The 20092-nt window shown below is 37.2% G+C and overlaps 1 protein-coding gene and 1 long non-coding RNA gene across 7 annotated transcripts in view; one reads left to right on the top strand and one right to left on the bottom strand.

Moving 5' to 3' along the window:
* LOC123880891 overlaps positions 1-20092 on the bottom strand; it is a 503469-nt gene that overhangs the window by 38321 nt on the left and 445056 nt on the right. The gene's annotated exons all lie outside the window — the stretch shown is intronic.
* Positions 495-19823, top strand: LOC123880899. Of its 2 annotated transcripts, XR_006799365.1 has the most exons (3): positions 495-509; positions 12376-12380; positions 19756-19823. It is a non-coding gene; the product is annotated as an uncharacterized LOC123880899 (long non-coding RNA). The 2 variants fall into 2 exon arrangements; XR_006799366.1 differs by lacking the exon at positions 12376-12380.

The following is a 20092-nucleotide window of genomic DNA, read 5'->3' as shown; positions in this document are numbered from 1 at the left end:
GACGGCACTTACTCACTTGGGACATTTAGTAAAAGGACTTTCAAGATTTAATAATAAAAGGATCGTTTTAACCGAGTTACATTGTACCTCCTTCACCCAATTAGAGAGAGGGCCGGCGATAACGAGAGGTCAGAGGTCGGAGGGTCGGATTATAAGGACATGCATGCATAGCAGATTATTTAGATACTGTGGTAAGGGCCTAGAAGTAAAACTGGGTTTAATCTTAAGGAACTTGATGAGAATTTCTCGTTCCCAAACATATCTAAAAAAAAATGACTTCTTTACACCTAATTTTGAAATTAGAATGTGTGAATTATGTAAGGATGAATGTTTTTCAATAAACTACGCTTTCGATAGAATAATATGCCAAAATACAATGAAAATAACTTAAGTAATTACTATGTCTTCTTTAATAAACTATATGCGATGCCCGCGACTTAATCCGCGTGGATTTAGATTTTCTAAATATCCCGTGGGATCCGTGGGATCGTGGCTTTTCCGGGATAAAAGTTGCCTATCTCAATTTCTGCGACGCCATCTACCTCTGTACCAAATTTAATAAAAATCGGTTTAACTGATGGGTCTTTGAGAATCCCGTGGTTACTCTTCAATTTTACGTGATAAAAAATAGCCTATGTCCGTCCCCGGGATGTAAGCTAAGTCTGTACCTTTCATCTAAATCGGTTAAACTGTTGGGCCGCGAAAAGCTAGCAGGCAGATAGACAGACAGACACACTTTCGCATTTATAATATTACTAGCTGTGCCCGCGACTTCGTTCGCGTGGAATAGCTCTCAGCGCGCTTTATATAGCCACGGACGCTCAGGCGCGAGGCGTGTAGTACGTACTCTGTACGTTAAAAATGTTCGCCGTGATTCTTTAAATTGACATAACTTTTTTATTTATGAACCGATTGACATGAAATAAACACTAAATGTTAAGTGAAGCTTACTACAATATATTAGTGACAAGTGTAAATTAAAAATTTTCAACACCCCCGACAAATCATTTTCAAATAAATAATTATGTATATCTAGGCAACGTCCATCTTGACAGCTTGACATTTGTCAATTGACATAATATTATGAACCTAACGGTTATGTAACCTTCTTTTCTACAAGAAAACTAGAAAAGAGCTGATAACTCTTAAACGGCTGAACCAATTTTTTTGGATTATAGCTAAGAACACTCTCGATCAAGCCACCTTTCAAACAAAAAAAACTAAATTAAAATCGGTTCATTCGTTTAGGCGCTACGATGCCACAGACAGATACACAGATACACAGATACACAGATACACAGATACACAGACACACAGATACACAGACACACAGATACACACGTCAAACTTATAACACCCCTCTTTTTGGGTCGGGGGTTAAAAACCGTATCTAAATCGAATAAGCCGTTTCTGATATTAGCGTGCACAAACACACAGACAAATAGACAAAATAAAATTAATTACAATTTCGGGTTCGGCATCGATATAATAACAACCCCTGCTACTTTTTTTATATATTTCCACTGTACAGACACCACTTTTCTACAATTTTACTATATGTATGAAGTATGGAAGTATGGATTAATCGATCTCAACCACATTCCGAACTTAGCTGAGTGACCGTAAAAAATACTCATAAGCTGCACGTATATCGAACAACGCGAAGTTAGCTCAGGAATTTTTATGAAAACAGCACATAAAACAGCTATTAAAATGCCCGGACACATACCGCGAGAGCCCTACAGCCTACAGGGTACAGGCTAACAATGGGAGCGCAGCCCATTTTCTTGAGCAGCTTTTAGCCAAGCTATTGCGGGCCCCTTGAACACGGCGAGACCCTTCCCTGAATGGCGACAGGATTGCAGCTGGCAATTAATATCCTCATAGCGACTTTTTGAAGCTTGGGTTTTGGTTTTACAGCTGTATATCTAAAAGTACTAGTTATTACACAAATGTAGCTGTTAGTTTAGAATACATAATAGTTGTTGTTAGATAGTTGTTAGATAAACGGTATCAATTGTAGCTGGCGTTCAAATTATCTCTCTCTGAATCTTAGGTATTACTCATTGCTGAGGGTCGTGATCCTTTCCGATGAATGAATGAATAAACTTTTATTGTGTACACCACAAAGTTATACAGAAAACATTTGCAAAGCAATACAAAAATATAGGCAGGTACAATGTGGCGGCCTAGCGATTTATCTCATAATGGTAGTGGTTTTCTTGAGATAATAATGCGATGGGTTCCCAGGTCCTTCCGTATTTATTTCAACTCTTAAGTTTAACGCTTATTAACAGATCTTAGTGATAATAACCAGCAGTGACGGCTTAACGTGCTCACCGAGGCACGGATGAACCGAAAAGGCCAAATTAAGACTTCTAAATTCGGTCACCCATCCAGTTACCGACATGGGTCAACGTTGCTTAACAATCGCAATCGACTGATATATGTCACAACTGGGCATCACTTTCCTAGGTTTAAATGAATTATTTATAGACTGTTTAAAAATAGTATTTTTATTGAGTCATTTTCCCGTATTCCCTAATTGTAGTTTCCCATTATTATAAAGGAGTGAGTGAGTAAAAGTAGAGTTGTTGAGAATTCAGAACTTTAAAAGGCTGTATTATGTCCCATTAGCCCATTTTCTCTGAAAAATTTAATAATAATTTTGGTGGCGCCACCTTTTGGCTATTTATTGGTTAACGTAATGTGATAAGGTGTTTCACATTTATTTCCAAACTACCCTCCATTCTCCCTTCGTGCACTTTCGCCTATCTTCGTGGTGTTAACTGCAATGCCACGATGTTCGCGTCTTTATGACGCCAGTATGTCATGCACGCTCCGCGAGACGCACGTACGACAATTGAGTCGCGTCCTCGTGTTCATTCAACCCAAGATGGTGGATATGCGATCGCCGCTGTTTGTCTGAGATACGCCCCTGGAGTGTCCCGTGAAGTGAATTGTGCCTGTGCGAGGGACTGCGAGTGCTTGTGCGTGCCTGTTTCTGCCTTCAGACTATCGAGGTTAGTGCACGAGTCCTTGTATCCTTCATGTGCCCTTTGACCCGCGTGGACACCTTCCAAATTCTAAATTAACACCCAATACAGTCCACTAAGTCTCTCGCCGTCGAAGGTGGACAGTGGCCTCGGAATTGACACCATTCTTTTTGTGGTCCTTCGAACCGGATCTTTCGAACTTTGTTTCGTCAACTACGTGGCGACTGCGATCTAAATTGCTGATCCATCCCTCTAGTTTGGCCTAACAAACGCACCCGCTCTTATTAGAATTGCCTAATAAGTCTATTTTATATTATATTTCCTATATATGTATTTTATAGGGCGTGGCATAATATTTGTCACGCATTTACAACGATCATATATCGTATCTACGCCACGATAATTGAGTTGTAGGCATTCCCCATACGTATATAATTATAGATTTGTGTATTTAATAATATATTGCATATTTATTAAATAAATTATACGTAAATTCATAATATTTCGTCTCGCAAGTCGCAACCGACCTAGGTACCTACATCCTTTTGGGTAAGGTCTGACGAAATCACAAACACAATCTTTATGATAAATTATTACACTTTTATTTCATATTTAAATTTATTAACTTTTACATTTGTGTCAAATAAATGTTGTTCCTCTTACGTTAGTATATTTTCGAATGTCGTAGTTTTAAAAACCACTCTTACAGGTAACCTCTCCACGTTTATTAGCCACTCCCCTTTTTATCTTATTGTTATCGGCCAATCCAAATTGTACAATGAATAAACTTAGTGACTAATATACAAATCATCAAGCTCGTTTAACAAATCGTCTAAGTAATAAAGATGTTTTCATCTTATATATTGATTACAAATATTATCCTTTATTATGCTACAATTCATCAACTAAAAACTATAAGAATTTTATATACAGTACGTTTATCGATCAGATGTTGAACAACTTCAGCCAATCAATGACGCCTTCTAATATGATGTTATGATTTGTTATGATTTGAGTGGCGCCAAATATTTAATCAGTAGGTAACTTGTACACGTTTATAGATAATTAATATGGGCCAAGCTTACAGCTCGGCCATCCTGTTTTAAGCGAGTCTCATCGCTTTTAAAAAAAAATTAAAACTTAAGTAACATGTAAACTTCACAACCAAAATGACAAATACTTAGTTCAACAAAACAAAAAAAAATTAAGATAGTCATTAATTAAATTAATATTCTTGCTAACCTTAACTAGAAAGAATATACAGTTTTATTGTTACATTGGTATTGATTATGATTGCAACTTAATTTTAGAGCACTCGCAGCAACCCTTTCCATCCGATATAATTAGAAAATAGCAGACAAACTCAATTCAATTCCAAACTATTTACCCTCGCAACTTTACCTGCCAGTCTACAGTAGCACTCAAATTTAGCCTTTGATCTAAAATTCATTTTTCTGTTCTCTTCCGCTAATATTAAAATAAAAAGATGCAGACACTCTAAATTTATAAATAATTTTTCAAAAATCATAAAGATATCAAAAATTGCGAGACCAGTAGCAACTAAAGGAGGCCTCAATTTAATCAAAGAAGGTAGGTATATGCATAAAGTCCGAAGTATCAATTATAACTCACAAGCCAATATTTTACAGGAACACTCAATAGAGATTTGGGGATGAGCATGTAAAACTAATTACTAAAAACTACTTTAAAGGGTTTCAAGTATCTCAAAATAAATTGTTAAAAGTTCTGTTCCAACTAGACTCTCCTCCCCACTAAAGAATTATATAAGAAAACTGATGAACTATATTATATAAGTCAATTATACAAATTCAAAATATGTCTATTTGTTAGGAAAATACTATTAAAGTCCGTACATACACGCATCACTTTAAAGCTAAATCTCATAAATATGGTACACAAAACGAACATACCTATTATGCTACAATTACATAAAGCTAGGACTAATTATGGTATGAAAACTACCTAGCTCTACTACATAATGTACTTGCCGAAACTCATACTGGAGGAAAAATCTTTTACAAAGTTTAAAGTTTAATCAAACAGTGTCAAACACCATAGATATCTTAGCTAGATGTAGGTATAGTTTGTTAACGAATATAACGTGTTTTGACTTTTTATATTATTGTATAGTCACCATACCTTTAAAGATTATGTTTTCTTCTATATTTATATTTAGAATCGGGAGCGATTCTTAATATGAATACGTGTAAGTGAACTTCTTGTCCTTTTGATAAAATAAACTCTTTAAACTTAAAGTTAATCGCCGCCAGTTCTCGATTTAAATCACAAAACATTTTCATACACTTTCAACGCAATAGTTTTACGCACATATTTTCTTCTTCCCTTCTTATTGGAAAATCGCGGATTCCGAGCCCTGGCGCGTCTCTCTTCTACCGGGATACATATATGATTGTCCTTATTTCCCTCCAGATCCAAATTTTTAATGACCCTTATCCTAGGGTCCACCTCCTTCCTCCTATAGGACTTTTTGTCCATAGCCCGTAACCTCGGGGCTTACTTTTTCGTCCTTTCCTTCCTTGGGACTTTGTGTCCCTGACCCATACCTAGTTTTGGGTCATCCTTTCCCTCATTTGTTCATTTCCAACATCCTTGGATCCTGCAAACATAAAACACTTTGAGTAGACCGTTCATTTAATTTTGTTTCATAAGCATCCATCATAATACAATCCGACCTAAGAGAAGTAATTTTACTTGGTAACCTAAAAAACCTATTATCATTATTATAATTTAGTTTTCTCCAGTTCCGTACCCCTCGAAGGGTGCCTACGAGACCCTATTTTCTAAACCTCTGCTCTCCGTCCGTCTGTCCGTCTGCACGTGCGTCACGGCCTGAACCGTGAACGGCGTATCGTGAACCGTGATAGATAGAGAGTTGAAAGGAACGTGATTACGGATGTATGAAAATCCTATGCCTGGTTGCTTCCAATTCAAACTTTTTCTTTCAATGCAGATTACGCTTCCCATATTTCTTACAATTACCTATTGTTTTTTTTTTTTTTAGCAAAATCCACATTCTGAAGTAGTAATGGACAATGTTAAACAAACGCCAGGGTACAGTAGTTGCGTCACTTGTGCCTCTTAACCATATAATATCTACATGCAAAAAGAATCTTTGATTTATAATTTCACATGATACTTATATATTTTATTTTAGCCATAATATGCACCATATGGCGTACTTTGTCGTTTCGAGTAACATAAGCAGAACTACCAAATTCGACCCTGGGAACGACACAGTCGCGACTCGCCGCCGAATGATACCTATTAGTTTATCATTAATTCCTTTTCATAGAGAAAAGCGATATCAACATAATAGCAGGAAAAAAAATGAAATAAATATTCCGTTCGATACATCTCTATTCTCTACGACATCAAGATCTCTATCACAAGCTGATCGATCATAAAGATTAGAAGAAAGTAGGTACCTTATACATTATTTTATATGTTAACCGTAATGACCTGCATCTGTTCGATTTTCCTTTATTCGTTTCGTAAAAGATTCATCCTCGTACTGTACATAAGGTCACTGTTGAACATAAACCTTCCCTAGTAAGCACCACACGTACTGTCCTCAGCCTTCCTCATTCAACCCCTGGTTCCTATTGATACAAACCACTAAACCCCCCCCCCCATCAAATGTGTACCTATCTACATCCATCCATCATACCCAAATGCCGTGCTGGTTGATGTGGTGAGCGACAAAGTGTTAACCTCTTCAATACGTCATGGAACTGTAGGAATAGCCATGGAAGACTTCCAAACCGAACGTTGATATTTTGTGTAAGTGGTCCCACGAGTCAAAAAAAATATTCTTGTCCATAAAGGAACAAGCCACGATATAGATTCTTCTATCGGAACTTAAATATTCCAATCACTGCATGTATTCCAACTAATCAGTTTGCTACTGTATATTTGAAGTTGATAATAAATAAAAATGTTAGCTTAATTAAATTCCTATGATAATTCGATTTTTGGTGCATCAACCAGCTTCACCTATTATGTAAAATTAAATATATATATATATTTTTTTAAAATTACCGGCTGTACATTTTAAACTAACCTAAGCAAAATATACTTCCTTACTAATAACTTAATCTTAAAAAATTTCAAGAGGATCCTTCCGCCTCAAATTAACTCAATGATAAAAATGAACAGGAAACTTTAAATGTTGTAAAATCCAGCCAATGCTTCGTACCTTGCCTTATTAATCCAATAGGTACTTCTTTGGATTTTGTCAAAACAAAATACTTTTACTTGTTGAGTGTATAATAAATAAATAATGTAATAAATCAATTAACTGTTAAAGCTAATAACTTTTACAGAAAGCGAACCTCATGATATCTCTTATGAGTTTTAAGCGTAAAATTACCACGCCGAAAACAAAACATGAGCTGACAGTATTCTTATTTGATATACGTAATCCAGTAATACTATATCTATTTACATAATTCGTAAATATGTATGTATAGTTTGTAAGTTACTATTTCACTTTATGCTGTTTCAATGCTTTAAGTTATTATTTTTATCTTTGTCTCATTTTTTTTAGTTTAGCCTCATTCTATTTTTAAACTTACTATTTCGCTATAATATTTTCAAGTAACCTCATCGAAGACTACACGGTCTTCTGATAACCCAACAAGCATTTATCCAACAGCTATCGCTTTCACCCGAACGGAGGTTCCCTAAAATATACTGATAACAATACCTAGTTGACACATGGATGTACAAGAGCGGCAACAAGCTATGACCCCCTCTAGTCATAACTATATCTTTATGATTGTAACATTTCAAACAGTGAAAGTATGTATAAACGATTTCGTCCATAGGACATGCGCTCTAAAGAATGTTGATATAATTATCAGCAACTAAAAGCTTGAAGAAACTAATAGGTACAACTTGTCTTTGAAGTATGAAAATATGCACATTTATCAAGTATACCAGTTCATCAAACATTAAAGTACGCATTTATAAAATGATAAGTCACTTATTAATCAAGATAACTACCTGTTTATCAAACCTACCCTACCAAATATAAATAACTACTCACCAAATGTAATACTTTATAACTTAAGTAAAAATATGAAACAAATGTGCATCAACCACATACATACACTCTTCAAATTCATCCATTTATCAAAATGTTATATAATATAACCATTCACCAAATCCATTATATACTTAGTTCATTAAATAGTTTAGTCAAACTTTACTCCACTTGCCACGATTGCAAATTTTCCAAAATAATCAGCCGCAAACATTGCAGCTCATCTCACTTGATAATGCATCCCTCCCTCAGAAAAACAGGCATTAGGAATGTCTTTCCAAGACGCGCGAGAGACAGCCACCGTGGCTTTTCGCGAGATTTAATCCAAATTGAACTAATGCCTAAATAAATGATTTAATTAGAGGGCGATTGCTTTTGCAACCTCTAACCGTCCAATCAAACACCGAAAGTAGTCAATAATCCGAGACGTAAATAAAAACCCGTCAGAACACCGTATTTAAAAAAAAAGGAGACAAGAAAAAGATTCCTCCTCGCAATGAGATCGCGTGACATCCAACAAGTGAATTATCGACTTTATTACACAACTTATCCTCAACATGTTTTACATCATTTCCTACAATTGAAATCTTTCTATTTTAAATACCCTAACTACAACTTCATAATCCAACCAAAAATCACACTAGATTTATCCCTCGGTCCCACATCTTTAATGCTTTTTTTTTCTGTTTGGATAACTAAAACAAAAAAAAATATATACTCATGTTATAAAACGTTGTCAAAGCTTTCCTGAACGCGCTAAATAAGCAAAAACATAAAATCAGGCGAAATGCCAGACCAGCCGAAAAACCTTCAATGCTTAATCAGCCTAAAAAAAATTATGATCAATATTCATATTATTATCATGAGATACTACCGGCGCTCCTAAGCGAAATTTATAAGGCACCGCATTTCGATTTTATCAAATAGACTGATCAATTTCGAGAGCACAACAAACGTGGTTTCCTGAGAGTTTTGTTAACTAAATGCATATCGAAACTGAACTATCGCGAAGCGAGTCAAGCGAGCGTGAATTTTTTTTAAATATATTTCTGGGATAATGTCATGCCACAAACGCGAGCGTAGTGCAAAGATATTTGCCTAAAATTTCTTTCGTACAACAAAGAAAATAGTATTTTGGTAGTAGGTACTTATTATCGCGCCCTGCCCTAAGGGCAGTACTGTAGGTATATTACCATAAAAAAAAACTTACTCTAATTTTAATAGAACATTTGCCAGGAATTTAACCCGCCAAGCGATGTTAATCCAATAAAAACAAAATCATATTGCATTTAAATGCGGCAGTACACAGTTAATTGCGTGAATACAGGTAAAAAAAAAACCCCGCTGCCCATATACTATACCTACCTACTACTCGTAGTACTCAAATTATTGTGCCAGTATTAAAAGTAAATTAGCTGTTATCTAGCGTGGTAGACTACGGCCTAAACCCTTCTCATTCTGTGAGGAGACACTTGTTGCTCAGTAGTGGGCCGGCCATGGGTTGTTCATGGTGAGCTGTTATCAGCAAAGTTATGTTTGAAACTCAAACATTACGCATTTCAAGTGGTAAAAATAGATAAATAAAAACATTTCTCCTCACTTTTGTAAAAAAAAACACTTATTTATGCACCCCGTATTTGAAACTATCTGACTACCAACCTACCATAATTTTAAATTTAGTTAAAGAATAACCAGATAAGATAAACCTACTTTTACACCCATTTTAGGATTTATATTTCTCAAAATGCTCAATTTATTAACCCTGGTCACTATCACTTTATTACAACGGATCACCTTCATTTTTATCAATTAACATTTTATATCCCCAATCACTTAGTAACCATTACAAGTAGAGACGGATTATTTCACTGGCAGGTGTAAAACGAAAAGCTATTTCATGTAACTTTTTCTAACTTATCCCAAAGCGGTTTACAAAAAATAATAATTTCACAAAACAACATTCAAGATGCCCAATGAGTGCTGTGTGATAATATCGCGTCACTGTGTGCTAGAAAAAGGAAAACATCTATCTATACAATGAATGCAGCAAACGATTGAACCTAAATCCAGAAATTCACCTTCCGTAAAACAAAACCACTATGTGAAAATAAATCCCTATCGTAACTCTTAACCAAACTAATTCGGCACACGATTACAAGTGTGAAGATTGAAATACCACGTTCCGTGAGATATTCACCTGTGAAATCATTTAATGAGAAATAAAACCCCGCATACATAGTACAGGCAGGACATAGTAGATACATCCTGAAAACTATTTAAAAGTAACAATAACGCCCATCATTAAGTAAACCACACTTTTTATATTGTTTAACACTACGTTCACTATCTATTCCATTGTACCCACGATACAGGATAACCTAGTGCGGGTACCACCAGACACAGGAAAATTGTACAAGACTGTATTTTGTAAATAAACATTTTTCATTTTTCATTGTAAAATAAGCCTTCTAAATACCTCAATGTTATTTAAACCACAATTTGAAGGTCGATCGCATTTGTATAACCAATATACAAGATGAATTATAAACATGTGGGTAATTCTAGGTATCATAACGTTATATAATTTCCATTCCAACTCGGAGCAAAGCTTTTTAACAAAATGATAACTAAATGTAGAACAAACAAAACGAAAACCCACACAAATAAAAAAAAATTACCATTAATGGGTATCAATAAAAATAAAATCATGGAAAGATCCTACCCGTTTATCCAGAAATCCTTTGATGCCATGACTAGGTACTTTGATATATTGAGGCCCAAATATTGGCCTTGTGCTCCAAAATGTCTGTGGTCTACTAGACCTCCACTTCTTTCTCGTTCCTCTGTATATTTCCACTTGTTTCTCTGAGTCGTGAGCGTGACAAGAAAATATTATATTTTCTTGATATCCCACTTCTGACCTTTTGGGTAAGGTCTGACGAAATCACAAACACAATCTTTATGATAAATTATTACACTTTTATTTCATATTTAAATTTATTAACTTTTACATTTGTGTCAAATAAATGTTGTTCCTCTTACGTTAGTATATTTTCGAATGTCGTAGTTTTAAAAACCACTCTTACAGGTAACCTCTCCACGTTTATTAGCCACTCCCCTTTTTATCTTATTGTTATCGGCCAATCCAAATTGTACAATGAATAAACTTAGTGACTAATATACAAATCATCAAGCTCGTTTAACAAATCGTCTAAGTAATAAAGATGTTTTCATCTTATATATTGATTACAAATATTATCCTTTATTATGCTACAATTCATCAACTAAAAACTATAAGAATTTTATATACAGTACGTTTATCGATCAGATGTTGAACAACTTCAGCCAATCAATGACGCCTTCTAATATGATGTTATGATTTGTTATGATTTGAGTGGCGCCAAATATTTAATCAGTAGGTAACTTGTACACGTTTATAGATAATTAATATGGGCCAAGCTTACAGCTATTATTGGCGTCACTCAGAAAAGCAGGTATTATTTAAATATTTTTATCGAATTATTGGAATGTCCTCTCATTACCAACACAAAAAACACCAGGTTCAATGTGTAGAGGTTATCCGAGAGTTTTAATCTAAAAAAACTAATGCCAAAATAAATTATTTAATTAGAGCGTGATTGCTATCACAACATCTAATTATTCAGTTCACAATCCAAATACCGAAAATATGCGATATCGCTCCGAATCTCAGAAGGAGACTGAACTAAAACCTTCAAAACACCCGTATTTATGCAAGTTCAATCTTGTTGGCCTCCTAGCAACAGATTGTATGACATCGAATGAGCCAAATATCGATTTTATCAAACTACCTGCATTAGATAAATTAATAATTTTATATTATTGTTGACAATTCAAATCAACTTTTTTTAAAAATAACCTTACAGTTCGGCCGTCCTGAATTTAACACGCCCTCGTGTTTCTAATCAATCTTGTTATGTCAGTCGCGGGCTTCCCTGCCCTAAGTCAAATCCAAATCATGGGCTATCCTGCCCTCCGTCAAATCATGGGCGTTGCTGCCCTTAGTCATGTCATCAAAACCTATTCTTGAACAGCCGAACTCTCATTTTTAATAATCAATCAAAAATAAATCCAAACGACCATGCTCTCATTTGATGTACACGAAATCTGAATTACTTACTGCAAGTTACTTTCCACTTCACAAAAGACTAAATTCTTGAAAAAAAACTAAAAATTTTAATCACCAAATCAAACTCAATAAAAATTTTAATCAAATGTGGGTTGTTTACAAAAAGATACCAAAGCGAAATTAAGACAACGTGAGACACATCCCACTTCTGAATTATTGGCGTCACTCAGAAAAGCAGGTATTATTTAAATATTTTTATCGAATTATTGGAATGTCCTCTCATTACCAACACAAAAAACACCAGGTTCAATGTGTAGAGGTTATCCGAGAGTTTTAATCTAAAAAAACTAATGCCAAAATAAATTATTTAATTAGAGCGTGATTGCTATCACAACATCTAATTATTCAGTTCACAATCCAAATACCGAAAATATGCGATATCGCTCCGAATCTCAGAAGGAGACTGAACTAAAACCTTCAAAACACCCGTATTTATGCAAGTTCAATCTTGTTGGCCTCCTAGCAACAGATTGTATGACATCGAATGAGCCAAATATCGATTTTATCAAACTACCTGCATTAGATAAATTAATAATTTTATATTATTGTTGACAATTCAAATCAACTTTTTTTAAAAATAACCTTACAATACTTTACGGTCGGATCGTGCGACGTTGCATTACCGCTTAGTCATTAACAAGCGATATCAACCCGGTTTACGCGTTGAATTATTTTATTCGTGTAAACATGGCGGACAAGAATAAAGGTTTAGGAACCGCTTCCTCAATTCCAAAAGATAGGGAGTTAACATTGTTAGAGGCTAAACGAAACGTTATTTTCCAAAGAATCCAAAATATTTATGATTCTTCAAAAAACGTACATACAAACGCGGATGTAAAGGAAAGTTTTCTTAGCTCGGTTGTCACATTAGATACGCTTCGTACTGAGTTTCAAAAACTTGTAGATCAATATAATGACCGTTTATTAACGATTGATCCTGATGCGACACCTCAATATTATTGCTTAATTTCCTTTGACGAGTTGTATGGTCATATTAAATTAGTGAGTTCGCAGATTAGCCCTCAAACTCAAAGCAAAGAAGCGTCGTTACGCAAAAATAAGCCAACTTTGCCACCTATCGAATTGAGATCATTTGACGGTGATATTCTTTCATGGCCTTTATTTTATGCCAATTTTAAATCGACTATACACGATAATACAACTCTTACTGATTCGGAGAGGATGTATTATCTTCTCGGTAAACTGACGGGGAAGGCGCTTAGCGCATGCTCAGGAATAACACCCTGCGCCGAGAATTATTCTTTGTTGTTGCAAACTCTCATAGACAAATATGACGATAAACGAATGATAGCTGCTACTTATTTAGATCAGTTGTTAGAATTTAAATCTATAAGTGCCTCTGCTGATAACTTTGATTTATTTATAGAAAAGTTTGTGGCGGCCTATAGGGGCCTTAAAAATCTTAAGCTACCTGATTTGACAGATTTTATTGTTTTACATATCGCGCTTAAGAAAATAGATTCAGATTCTATACGTACTTTCGAACGGCTAGGTGATTCGTCTTCGATACCTACCTTCGAAGATTTAGTTAATTTTATTAAGAATCAATCTAAAATAATGCAGCGCTTGTCTCCGGCGTCTCCGAGCAGTGATACAAAGAAGGTTGTCGATCGTGGAAGCACAGCTAATAAGAAAAATGCTTCTACTCAAAAACTAGCCTTTGTAACCACAGTTAACAATAATAAACCCGCTGTTAAATGTTTGTGTGATAATATAACTCATCAACATTTATTCAAATGCCCGCGATTTGTGCAAGCATCTCCAGAAGAACGCTTCCAATTAGTTAAACAATATAACGCGTGCGTAAATTGTCTTTCCAATAAGCACAATCAGGTTTCGCGCTGCAATTCAAATACGAATTGTAAAAAGTGTAACCTAAGGCACTCGACCTGGCTCCACATTACTGCGTCAGATACGAACCCCACTACCTCCAGTGGCATACCCGACACTGTAACCACTGAGCCGCTAGGCACCGCGCCCGCCGCGTCGAGCGATGCGCAGGCGCCGCTGCCGGCCGTCATACAGCCCGTGCGCTCGGCCGCGGTCAATAGAACCGGTCCAACGGTTACTTTGAACGAGAGCGTCGTATTATGTACGAGATCCATTGCCGCGTCGCAAACATCGTGTAATGAAAGTTCCTCTGAACCTCGCGAGCAATGTAATATGCCTACTTCGGTTTTGCTCGCGACGGCTCAAGTGATAGTCTACTATAGTAAGGGAAACACTCATCTATTGCGTTGTTTGTTAGATACCGCGGCTGAAGCTAACTTTATTTCAGCTGATTGTTGTACGCGCTTGAATATTCGCCAAAACGATACCCTACACACAATTGTTAAGGGTTTCGGTGGTTCAGAAAAACCTATAAGTAAGTCGGTGTCCGTGCAATTACATTCTAAGTACAATACGAACATTAAATTCGATATTTCAGCACTGGTCGTAGATCATATAACCGAGAACTTGCCTTCGTCGCTTATCGATAAAGACGCGCTCGCGCATTTAAGTAACTTACACCTCGCCGACAATGCGTTCGCGAGTCCAAGCCCTATTGACATGTTAATAGGGTCTTCACTGTTTCCGCATTTATTGCTTCCAGGCGTCGTACTCGGAAAGCCTTCCGAGCCCTCGGCTATACATACCGTATTCGGCTATGTTCTCATGGGCTCGGCGCCTGCACTGAAGCCTACTAGTATTCAGTCAACTACGACTGCCTGCCTTGCCTTAGTGCGTAGTTCGTCGACTTCCGCTACTGGCAATCTAAATAATCTTCAGGAGCTTACCTGCACGTCCGTTCAAGGTTCCGTTGGCCATGAATGCGAAAGATTATCTAGCACTATCACTGCACGAGTTTCCGTCGGTGACAGTAATTCAGTTGCAATACCTTTCCGCAAAAATATATTTGCGATTCGTAATTCTGCTAAACCTGCTTATGAACACCTGTTGTGTCTACAGCGTAAACCTAAAGCCCCCTCCCAGCTGAGGCTGGCTTATAATGAGGTTTATCGCGAGTACTTACGGAATAATTACATTCCTCTGTCACCTCGCGTTGAGTCTGATCGTTCGCGTATACCTACTTATTTATTCACGCATCATGACGTCATTCGCGAGGACAAATCTAGCGCGACCAAGTTACAGGTCGTCGCCGATGTTGCCGGTATGCTTAGTAGCTCAGTTAACCGTTTCGTGTCGCTCCATGAGCCTCCGCGAGCATTGCTCGCACCATCCCAGCTGCCAATTGAGGAACTGGATGGTATCTCTGTTTCTGAAATACCAGAACAGAAACTTCTATCGGATAAGCTAGCGTCTAAGCATAAAAAACATTCGCACGCTAAACTAGAACTTATTTTGTCTGCTCTCAGACCTAGGTTCCAATTGTTAACCGACCGACGTTTAATATTAACTAGCGTCAAAAATAATTATAACACGCGCGTCAAATTAAAACCGCGTTCTTCTCTTCTAGCAGTTGATCTGCCGAGTAGTAAAGATTCGCGCGCTGTCAAGGTTTTTATGCAAACAAGCTGCAATTACGCAGACCATGTAACCCATAGACCAATAAAATGTCGCGGCGCTCGTAGGCATAAATCTTTCTCCTATAATTTTACCTATCTTACTACTCGCGCAGTTCACACTGGAATAGTTAGAGGTGTGAGTACGAACAGTCTTTGGAACGTTATAGGAACTCGTTCGTGTCGCAATAAACCTTTTAATTTTATATTTAAAAATTATCGCTCGCGCTTTAAGGAGAAGTCGACTGAAATTCATATTTCATACAAGTTGCAACCTCCTGCTTCCCAACGTTGCGTTGAATGTTGGGCAAGCTTAATCATAAAATTTAATTTTCGCCGTTCTTTTATAAAAAAGATTGCCCAATGCATTAAGAAGCGATGGACAGGTGTTGTAGACAGGGTCCATCGTTCTATTAGACGGCGCAGCTCATATAGCTTTCATCAGGCCAGCTAGGAACACTTTCCTACGTCTGGCAGCACTTATCTAATCGTCAAGCCGTTCTTTTACTTTAGTTTAGGTTAGATTAGGTAAGAATAATTAATTAATATTCCATGATTTCTATTTATAAATTTAATATTACCGCCATGTATATTTAGCATATATTTATGTACTATATATTGCCTATTTATACATACAATTTCTACTGCTTGCTGAAAGTAGTCCGCTATTAAAGTAGTAGTATTTCTCTTAAAGGCAACCCTTTAAGGGCGGGGGAATGGTGGCGCCACCTTTTGGCTATTTATTGGTTAACGTAATGTGATAAGGTGTTTCACATTTATTTCCAAACTACCCTCCATTCTCCCTTCGTGCACTTTCGCCTATCTTCGTGGTGTTAACTGCAATGCCACGATGTTCGCGTCTTTATGACGCCAGTATGTCATGCACGCTCCGCGAGACGCACGTACGACAATTGAGTCGCGTCCTCGTGTTCATTCAACCCAAGATGGTGGATATGCGATCGCCGCTGTTTGTCTGAGATACGCCCCTGGAGTGTCCCGTGAAGTGAATTGTGCCTGTGCGAGGGACTGCGAGTGCTTGTGCGTGCCTGTTTCTGCCTTCAGACTATCGAGGTTAGTGCACGAGTCCTTGTATCCTTCATGTGCCCTTTGACCCGCGTGGACACCTTCCAAATTCTAAATTAACACCCAATACAGTCCACTAAGTCTCTCGCCGTCGAAGGTGGACAGTGGCCTCGGAATTGACACCAAATTTTAAGCTGGGTAAAACTGTGAAAGCTTCTAACTTTGTATATAAAAGTGGGACAAAATCGCAAAAGTTTGTAACTTGGCCTCTTAAATCTACTTATGCTGAGTCGGCACCGGAAATTGACGTGACGGCTAAGTGTTTTACAGGCTGCGAACCTGGTTAAGGCTTGGGCAAACAGACCGCATTACTTCAGCATGGAAGGACTTTACACTGACTGGAAGGACTGTACACGGTTAGTGATTCAAGAAACTGTATGAATCACAACATATAAGGACGTAACAGGATGGCAGCAAAAATCGACGTTTCGATAAAGTGTTTTATAGGTTTTGAATCGGGTTAAAACTTGGATAACGTGCGAAAAAGTGCAAAGAGGCTTTTGCATTGCATTTTGATGTAGAAAGCATCTCAAGAACGTTTTTTTCTGATTTTCTCCTTTCAAAAACGTTCTCTTTAAAAAGAGAAAACTGTTCTGCTCTCCTCGAGCGAAAACTACGGAACTCCTATCAAAATTGTGACACATAAGTTCTCCCTTTTGAAAAAGAACGTTTTTGGAAGGTTAAAATCAGTAGCATTCGGAAATTTACGCGTAGCGCTGCAGCGACGATGCGAAAAACAAGACTCTTAAGTGTGTTGTCCAATATGAACGCCTTTATAAAGGTTATTATAGTACCTTGTCTTACAATTACTCTAAGGCCACGCTTCCCCCGCGCGTTTTGTTTGCCCAAACCCTAAGTATTTTACAGGCTGCGAACCCAGTTATGGCTGAACGGCTGAACCGACTTGATAAATCGATATACAATGAGATTTGAGTCTCGGCTGCCAAATGCCAGGTGGGAAGATTGACTTTAATAGATTTACGTCCACAATAAAATATTCTTGTTATATGTCTATGTGATTTTTGTAAGCAACTTTGTAAGGCACTAGTTTATTTCCATGATTTTTGGTTTTTTAATAATCTCATGTGAACCCTATTTTCTATTAGGTAGGTATCTAGGTACCTACTTAATGGGATTCTACGGTATAGAGAAAACCTGCCTGCAAAAGTTTTTCAACGATTTGAACTGAACGTTTATAGTACGTTATATCATTATGTATCCTTATTAATATTATGAATGCTAAAGTGTGTCTGTCTATCTGTCTGTTAACTTTTTACGGCCCATTTTTTAACCGATTTCGACGAGTGCAAAGATAGCTTGTATTCCGATGATAGACATAATAATATTCTACTTTTTATCCCGGAAAATCAAGTTCCCACGGTATTAAAAAAAACCTAAATCCACGCAGACGAAGTAGCGGGCATCGCCTAGTCATTAAACTATAGTCTACGTATAGAAAACACAAAAGAAGTTTTACACAATAAGCTGAGGCAGCGCCCCGTTCGGCCAAGATAGATGCTAAGCTAGTTTTAAGAAGTGGGTGCCTGGGTCTTGGGGAGCCAGGGAGCATGGACACTGGTCGGCTCCTTAGTTCCCCAGGGACTATGGCGCCCTACCTGTTTGTATTTGTAAATTTGGCTGAATAAAATGTTATTATTATTATTATTATTACACGACATTCCCGTCATGTAAACATCTTAACTATCAACCGCACACTATCTCAATAGAAAATACTGCTGGGGTCACACTTAACATTGGAGTTGCCACCACCTGCGCGCTATTACCCACGATCAGCCGCAACTGCCGGTACAAGGAGCTATTCCACTGACACTGCAGATAATTTATTGCACGACTAAGGGTCTTTACGCACTGCATATTCTTCTTTTTGAAGGGTCGTCTCCTACCGGAGGTTGGCAACCAGGCTATCTGCACCTTGGACGCTGCTGCGCGGAAAAGATCGGATACTCTTCCCGTACCATTGGCGTAAATTCTTGAGCTACGATGTTCTTTTTGAACCATGTGGTCTTCTGCCGGCTATTTACGCACTGCATCCAAGAATTGTAATACTATTTGTAGGAGTGACTCCACACTAGACCCGATTTTTTTTCCGAAGCCGAGAATATCTCCAATTCGAAACATTGTTCACGGACCGAATTAATCACAATCCGTTTTTTTACGATCTATATTTTTTTTTAACGAACGATTGCACGCTACGTCCGATCCGATTTGCATGGGATGCAGTGCGTAAAGAGCCTTAAGTCCAGTCGCAAAGGCAGCTAAAGCTATGTTTCCTGTTAATTTTTTATTTTATTAAGTTGGCCGTTCACTACGATCTCACCTGATGGTAAGTGACGATGCAGTCACTTATTGGGAACCCAACCCGGGACCTCCCACTTATAAAACCACAGGGCTAACCACAGTGCCAGGGAAGTCGATATCAATGTGACTCCTATAATTAAAATCCCTAGAGACCAATTAAACTTGACCTATTATCAACACGGGTGCCTTAGAAACCTCCACTGAATGGGAAACGCTGAATAGCGCGGCGGAGCTCAAAGGAGAATGGCCACCTGCGTAATCGGACTTCCTGGCTTCGGGCGATAAGTCTTTAAGTTATTTTAGTTAAGCGTGTTGACTGTGCGGTCGCGTAAAAGACTTCAAAGGTGTTTTGTGAGACATTTTTCAAAGGGACGATTTACTATCTCGCACAATTGAAAAGCAAAGAGATGTAAATTCAGCAATAATGCTTATCTGGAACTAGCAGGCGCTATTCACCTACATTTATAGTAATTATATTGTATTAGATTAATTATTATTGTATTATTTTTAAGACTTATATTGTCTTGTACTAGTAGGAGTTATTCACCTACATTTATAACCTACTAGATAAGATGAAAGCTACCCTATATGTTAACCCGGAGTATCAGCTACCACTGTATCAAATTTCATTTAAATCCGTTCAGTAGTTTTCACGTGACGCGCATAAAGACAGACAGACAGACAACAAAAATTCAAAAAAAAATTGTTTTGGGATCTATATTGATAACAAAATGTTTTCTCCGACAACAATTATTGTACTTATGTTTTCTAGTCTATGCGTCCTTATTTAAAACCTAGGTTTTTTAACCTAAAATTTTGTGAACGCTGTTGATTACGATTAAATAAATTAAAACGATCATCCAGTTACAGTTTTATTAAAGGTATAGATTGGCAGATATGGATAAAAACCAACTCG

This window comes from Maniola jurtina, chromosome 3 (assembly GCF_905333055.1).
Source record: "Maniola jurtina chromosome 3, ilManJurt1.1, whole genome shotgun sequence".
Taxonomy (NCBI): Eukaryota; Metazoa; Arthropoda; class Insecta; order Lepidoptera; family Nymphalidae; genus Maniola; species Maniola jurtina.
Note: the sequence above shows the minus strand (reverse complement) of the source record. Positions and strands in the feature narration are given on the sequence as shown.